The sequence below is a fragment of the Eleginops maclovinus genome, chromosome 9 (assembly GCF_036324505.1).
Source record: "Eleginops maclovinus isolate JMC-PN-2008 ecotype Puerto Natales chromosome 9, JC_Emac_rtc_rv5, whole genome shotgun sequence".
NCBI lineage: Eukaryota > Metazoa > Chordata > Actinopteri > Perciformes > Eleginopidae > Eleginops > Eleginops maclovinus.
In genome coordinates this window covers 20,637,924-20,646,034 of record NC_086357.1, presented here as the reverse complement: position 1 = coordinate 20,646,034, position 8,111 = coordinate 20,637,924, and the positions used below count along the sequence as shown (strand labels likewise).

The 8,111-nt window shown below is 41.2% G+C and overlaps 1 long non-coding RNA gene across 1 annotated transcript; it reads left to right on the top strand.

Annotated features, from left to right (window-relative positions):
- The first annotated feature begins 3,859 nt into the window (after window positions 1-3,859).
- Window positions 3,860-5,343, top strand: LOC134870038 (uncharacterized). Its single transcript, XR_010166490.1, has 3 exons — window positions 3,860-4,066; window positions 4,176-4,230; window positions 4,322-5,343. It is a non-coding gene; the product is annotated as an uncharacterized LOC134870038 (long non-coding RNA).
- The last annotated feature ends 2,768 nt before the right edge of the window (window positions 5,344-8,111 follow it).

Genomic DNA, 8,111 nt, shown 5'->3' with positions numbered 1-8,111 from the left:
GCTGCATGTTCCTACATGAGCCATCTGCCCGCTTCTTGCCCAAATCAAATTATTGCTGTGGACTTTACCATGTTGGAGCCATCTAAGAATGGAATGGAAACTGTCCTTGTCATGACGGATGTCTTTTCCAAGTACTCTCAGGCAGTCCCAACTAATTACCAAAGAGCTTCTACAGTGGCCAATGTGTTAGTCAACGAGCGGTTCTGTAAGTTTGGAGTGCCAAGTCGTATCCACTCTGACCAAGGAAGGAATTTCGAGAGCAACCTCATCCAACAACTCTGCAGTATGTATCGCATTGAGAAAAGCCACACAACTCCCTACCATCCAGCTGGTAATGGCCAGTGTGAGAGGTTCAATCGCACCCTGCACAACCTCCTGCGCAGCCTGCCGGTCTCAAAGAAAAGGGACTGGGCATGCTATCTGCCGCAAGTTATTTTGTCCTACAACACCACTACACATCATACCCCGGTGAGTTTCCATTCTTCTTGATGTTTGGTCAAGATCCTCAATTACCTGTTGATTTCCTCCTGGACAGAATACAAGAACCTGTTTCTAGAAGTACCCATGACTGGAAAATTGAACACCAGACCAGACTACAGCATGCATTTGAGGGTGCCACAAAGCATCTGGAAGTCTCGACTGCGCATCGCAAGAAGCACTATGACAAGCGGGTGAGGGATGCCCCCCCCCTCCAAGAAGGTCAGTTGGTTTACCTTAAAAACATTGAATTAAGAGGCCGCAACAAGATCCAAGACATCTGGAGCTCAGTAGTCTACAAAGTACTGAGAGCCCCAGCAGAGAGTGGGTCAGTGTACACCGTTGCCTCTGTAAATGACCCTCACAAAGTTAAACATATCCACCGTTCACTACTGAAGAGTAAATAGAATACTGTGATTGACTACCCCTCTAGTGAGCCACAACCAGAGATGGAGCCCCTGCCACTGGATCAGCATTCACAAGATGGTGAATGGTTTGTGCTGGTCCCTGGTAGTGCCGATCCTACATCAGTGGTCGTCCGACCACATCTGCAGAATCATGCCGACCTTCCACCAAACCAGCCAGAAGCAACAGCTAGTGATCATCCAAGCAACAATGAGGAACCTCAGAGAAGGACCACCCGTGCAAATGCTAGGAGGCACAGAAACCTCAACCACCTACCCCAGTCAGCAGGGAGTAGGGCAATAGGGGCTACAACTTCCCAGGTATCTGTGGCTAATGTTTCTCCTATGTTTATGCCTTGGCAACAAGTGTCAATCGTCGGATCTGTGATTCAAAACCAGGGGGTAGATTGTAGTGGGGTGCTTGGGAATGCAGCTCAGGGCCTGACTCCCCCCCCAACCATTCCCCTAATTAGGGCAGAGTATAAATTGCACCTGCTGCAATTGTTCTTTCCTTTGGATCTGCCTTCATGGTCGGTGGTGCAGGTAGGCTGCCACTCTCAAAATATGTCTCAGTTACTTCTAGTTTTTGTTGAGCTCACTTGCTGTTTCCTTGCAGTTTGTCCGGTGACTCTTTCTTCCTGTGGTGAGTAGAGCAAAGTTCTTTTGTTTTGTTTATGCCAGTTAACTGTTTGGTTTATATTGTTTGATTTAGTTCATATTGTTTATTTAGCATTTTTGCTTGTTTTGTTTATATTGATTGGGTTAGCTTGTTGTTCACCTGGTCTCACAATACACAACAGAACATTAAAAAATCCCAGCAGCGACTGTACTTCCTAAGGATGCTGAGAAGATTTGGCCTGCCATCCAAAATTCTCAGCAACTTCTACAGATGTACAGTTGAGAGCATCCTTACCAGTTCCATCACAGTCTGGTATGGAAACTGCACTGCTCAGGACAGGAAGGCACCCCAGCGTGTGATAAAAACTGCACAGTACATCACAGGAGCAGCCTTCCCCTCACTTCAGGACATTTACACCACAAGGGTCACCAGGAGAGCACCCATCATTTCGCTGTTTATATATATATTTTTTTAATGCGAGGTGGACTAGCAAAGTAAGATTTTCATTGTACAGTGTAACTGTCTGTTTTACTGTGCATATGACAACAAATATCTTGAATATTGTTTAGCCTTTCTCTTTATAGTATAGTTTCAGTTAGTTTTTGTTTAGCCAACTGGGATTCCCCTTTGTTTGCTTAAACTTGTTTTCAGCTATATTTTTTTTCCGTTAGTAAAGCTGAGTGCCAGTCACTATCTGTTATGGTGAAGATCACCGGGGAGCACAAGTGAGTGACCTGTTTGCGGTGAGTATTTGGTTGCACCCCAGTGTCACGAGAAGTGCCACCCCATTAACTGGCCTCAGCTCACTTTAGATTTAGTTTCTTTTTTTGTATAGACTTTTAAATGTTACATTTTAGATAACGATTTTAATCCCATTATACAATAAAGATAATTCTTGCTTTAAACCCCATTATTTTGTCTTCCAGCACCGTTTTCCTGGGTTTCCTTTTCCTTTTGATTTACAATTAATAAAAGTTACTTTATTCTGAAACACGTCTCTGCCCCTCAGTCCTGAACCTGTGTCCTACTCTTTTTATTGTTTATATTCTGGGGTGCAAGTCCCCAGGTGGCATTGTCGGTCCTCCATCCCACTTCATTACAATATAATAATAATAATATAATTCAGGACAGATATTTGAAGAAACCTACATTGTGCTATTAAAACCTGTAGGAGTAGTTATTTAACTGTATTTAGATTTCATTTTAATGTCCAAAAAAGTGATCAACACAATTTAATTGAGGCTTATTTTCTTCAACTTTCCCTTACATAGACTATGAAACTTCAGTTCTCACTCTGTAGATGAAACGGAAACACAAAAACGAACGATAAGAAATATACTTGACCACACTGTGCAAAAAGGCCGACAGATAAGCAGTTTTACTTTGCCGTGGGTTCTTGCCCAGTCAAGTGTTGAACGTTTGAACGTCAGACCTGGCACCGAAGCCAAAACGAATGTAATAAAACAACGGTGATGCAAGAGCTGTTCTGCTCAGAACGTGGGAGGGACAATAACAGTGATGTAACAGCAGTCAGTTTCTCTCAAGCAAGAATTTCCAACTTAATAGGTAAACGAGTAGGCTGAAACACTAGTTGTTTTGAAATTCCTATTGGTTTTGCCACCCCTGCATTTGAGTGAAACATGTTGCACAAATAAATACAGGTAGGTGAAAGCACTATATGCAACATGTGCTAGCCAAGTCTTATCACAATGTACAGTGCAGCCTTGTCTGTGCTGTCATGTTTATATTAAGATACTGCTGTTTATAATGCACCTGAAATACATTTTCTTTATGTGGGAAGGAAAGACAAAGCTGCAATTTAAAACAGACACAGAGATACCATGGCAGAGGCTTCAGTTGTTCATTCATGCTTGATAATTTACAAAATTTATTTACAAAATATCAGATCTACTTCCATGATCCGAAACTGTGCCTGCCTGTGCATGTTTATCTGACAGGTCGAGGCGATCACACTCGGCTGTGTGTGAAAATGAATGTAGGCGTATAAGGGTGACAATTGATTGAGGACTACAATATATTGGAGTGTGTTTGAATGGTGAAGCGTAACCGGAAACAAACAGAGAACTGACAGACAAAGATAGTTGGTGATGTTTTTCAGTTAAGCCCTGGTAGATAATAAAATAAAGCAATATAAAAGGGAATACCCGGGTTAATTATTAAACTAGTATTGCTGTGTGGGTGTACGAGGGATTCCCTCTGCTATTGACGGTAGATTTTTATTGAACAAGGGTGGAGTTAATAAGTTTGGGATTCCCACTTTCTTTTTTTGTGTGTGGGAAGACAGGGCCTATATTAATGAGCAAAGAGGCAATCTCCTAGTATCACAGTCTGCATTATGGGGAGAGAACAAACAGGACAGGAGGAAGCACTGGTGGACGTTAGGGTGAGAATGGAGCATTTGGAAGCTGAACATCAAACCAGAGGTTACCCTGCTGACCGCCGAAGCTGCTTCAAATGTGCGGTTGTTTTGGCAACAGTGACGGGATTGGTCACTTTCGTTCTGGTGGGGGGCTTTTTACTGCATTTATTCCTGTCAGACAGCCAGGTGAGAAACAACTCATGGCATTTATTAAAAGTTCTTTGAGCAAAGATGATATCCAATGTACCGTCTTTATTCATGCATGTCTGTTGATCAGTCATCTCTCTTTCTACAGGAAGCCCAACCATGTAGTGATGCTGCAAAATTGAATGTAAACCCTAAACTAGGAAGTAAGCATCACTTATATTTCAATTGCTTTCAATATTATTATTGTTGTATTCCTCAGTGTTCTTATGGAAAATACTTCCCTCTCCTCCATAGACAGACAAGGAAGCTATGACTTCTTCAAGGTTGAAAAACCTGCAACCTACCTAATCTACGTATGGCTGAAGTTCTCAACAGACACAAAAGAAGAGGTCACTCTCATACACAAGTTTGGCAACGATGACAGAACCCTGAAGAAGACGAGTGCCAGCAATAGAGAGATCTTCTTTTTAGAAAGGGTCAAACTGGTTGATGGCAGTTTGAGCTTTAACATCAAGTCTAACTACACTGACAGCTCGATCTTTGTCTATAAGCTCTGACCAAGATGAAATCAGACTTCCACATGTGAGCGATAAAAACTGCTGTCAGGGCTTCCTGTTTACATACGGCATAACCTTGTATTACATTTCTTAAAGCTCAAGATGTTGTGCAATTTCTCTGGATCTATGTTTGCACTTATCAGGAGTTAGTTTCATGAAAGGGGAAGTTGTTCTACACAGCTATGTTTGCTGTGGAGAGAGTGGGTGTCTTTGCCCTGATTTCTCAAGAATCACAAGTTTGGGATGTGATTTTTGGATCAAGGAGTGCTGACTGAGAAACTACTCTGTTGTAGCAGAAAAATGTTAACGATTGAAAGCAGAAAGTTCCATACGTTGAAGTTGTTCATTGAATTTGAAATACATAAATATGTTGAGAAGAAATTCTAAATTGAAAGATGTCTCAGAACTGTAATGTTCACTCATAATGTGCTCTACTGTTTTAAAGTGTCTTGTTAGTCTCTCTGATTGATTTCTGTCACCTGGAAGGATGACCGACCAGGCACATGTTTCATTTCTAATTCACCGTTTGTCATATTAAAGCTTGTAAAATTGACACCGGAGAAGGCTTTAATACACATATATCTGTGCAATTTGCTTACTGTGAATATTGCTTGCATTGTATTACATTTGATTCTGTTGTGAGTTTACTGGCAGTTAGATGTAAACATACTGTATTGGCATGCCATATTGCTATTCGTCCAGAATTGTATGCTATCCAAATAGCAGTAGCAGTAACAGTTTACTATAATCAATGTGTGATTCTTTCTGCATGTACTTATAATAAAGTTGACTTTACTATAAGTTTGTTGTGTTTTTGGTTCTCTGTTTGTCTCAAATGTTGTATGATTTTTGTTGAGTTTAAAAGAAAAGTTCACATACTTTCAAGTTTGTTTTTACTACAATACCGACAACCCCATATTTAAATTTAAGGAGTAAGTGATTGCTGTTATTGATTTTCTGTTTTCTGTTTTTTTGTGTTTTTATCTGTACATGTTATCATGTACAGATAATAACATGTAATAGCAATTTAGCTGAGAAGCTGACTGAGTGCCAGCATGACGCCCACATGTCCAGTATCTGGGTTATTGTGCGCTGTAAATATGTCTAGCTTAATGAGTATTTAAGAATGATCAACATGACACAATGTTTGAAGTAACACCTACACCGCCTACTTCAAGCATCCGCCCATTTATATCCCCCTCAACAAGGGATTTATGATCGAGTGATGAATTAAAACTTGAAATACAAACGTCATCTCCCAAACAGCCCCTGCCTTATACACCCACACATATTGTGGCAGTTACATAACTCCGTAGATGAAACTATTCAGATTGGGAACACAAAAAGGAGAGAGTGAAAAAAACACGTTGCACTGGATTTACTGTATGAACATACACAAGGCATTTTAACTGGCATGTTCTATCTTTAGATCATTTGTAGTATTGTTTCATGTTGTCCATACTTAGTGTACAAGCAGAAATACAGGTTAACTTCCTTTACAAACAATGTTTTTGTATCACTATAGTACTTCCTTAAAATATGAAACTCTCTTTAAATAGTTTCACTAGAACAATATTCGTATATGTAAACTGCAGCTGTCAGAAGTTAGGCTACCATTTATACTTTATGCTAATGAGGTGTTGAGTAGGAAGCCACTCAAGGGTCATGTGCAACAGCAAGGATTTTAAGTGATTTAAAAGATCTTAATATAAGATATACAGTAGATAAATAGAAATACAAGAAGAGGTTGGATAATTCAATTATGGCAAGGCCTATCTGGGCTTTTTTTTTAAAAGTAATTATGTATTCGTAGGCTGACTCAATTCAAAAGGGCAATAGGTGGCCAGTCTAAGGAAGCCAGGGCTGATGTGATATGGTTTTATTTTTTTACGCAGTCCAGAATGAGGGGAATAACCCGAATTAAAGAAGTCTAATGGACCGGTGATGATATGCATATTGTGTCAGATTCTCATCAACTATTCACTTGGGTCCCACAGGGTTAGGGTTAGGTTTGGCCTCGTTCCTCTCCTGATGTTCTCTGTCCACCAATTCACTTGATTCTCTCATTTGATCTCATGGTTCGCCTACCACAGCTATCTGATTCCCAGACTGAAACCAAGGTGGTCGCAGGCATCTCTGATTGTCTGGCTGACACCTCTCAGTGGATGTCTGCACACCACCTGAAGCTCAAACTAAACAAGAGTGAAATGCTCTACATCCCAGTTAAGGACTCTCAAATCCAAGACCTTTCTGTTAACAATGGCGCCTCTGCTGTTACCCTGACTCAGACTGCAAGGAACACTTCTAACATCGCTGCTGCAACCTGCTCCTGCAGATACACTCTGTACAACATCAGGAGGATACGTCCCCCACTGACACAGAAGGCGGCGCAGGTCGTGGTCCAGGCTCTTGTCATCTCATGCCTTGACTATTGTAACTCCCACATGGCTGGTCTGCCTGTAAAAGTCATCCGACCTCTAAAGCTAATTCAAAATGCTCCTTATTTTCACATCACATTACATTTCAAATACAAGGCAATGTGATGTGATATTGGTTTCCATATTGCTGATAGAAAGAAGGGGTCTGCCCCTTGAAATGTCTCTGATGCCCCTTTTTTTTTTTAGAATGCAGGCATTTCTAGATGTCTCGTAAAAAACATACAAATATGTTCACTACACACTAAGGAGGCTTTTATTTTACCAGCAATGTGACGTCCAGATGTTTGTTTTAATGTATAACAGCATCAGAAGTGTAGACAATTAATCATGTGAAATATTTAACCTCCTCACCATGTAAACCCCATCCTCTTTCTAATGTTTGCAGCCAAGTTTAAACATGTGTTTGTGTTTATTAGACGAAGGAATGACTCCAGTCTCCCACTTCCGGGCAAGTTAGATCATGAAATTTCTTCCCAGTTGCAGAAATGAGAGGATGTTGCTGAGATATTTACTTCCACTTTACAGTAAAGGATGACTGTCTCATGCATGTTTCCGTTAGACACTGTAAGAAATGTTGGTTTATTCGAAGCCCAGGTGTCAATTCAAAAGAAAGAAAGCAAACCTCCTCTTGTAAGTTTTTAAAAGGAGTATTTAATAAAAGTTTCACAGCTGTGGCTCAATAGCCCGGGACACGCGTCCACAGGCCACTGACTGAGTGGAGCTCATCAGTAGTTACTGTCTGGCGGTCCGGAACAAAAGAGAGCCCGGTTCTACAATACAAACATGTTTTATAGAACCACCCCTTTCCGGCCAAACAATAAACAACTTCAAAATAAGACGCGCTCCGCTCTTGTGCTCTCATCGGTTGGTAGCGGGGGGCTGGATCCTGTTGGCCGCTTGTCACATGGGGTTCTCCGGACACTTCTATAGGCTGACGTCGTCGGGGGCGGGTCCTCTTATGACGTCACCGGCGCCATCTTGTTAGCGAAGTCCTGGAGCTCTCAACTACAATATTCTATTATGCAATCCTTCTGAGGTTTATCAGTTATTAAACAGGCAACTGTATCATTGCAGCATCAATGAGTGAGA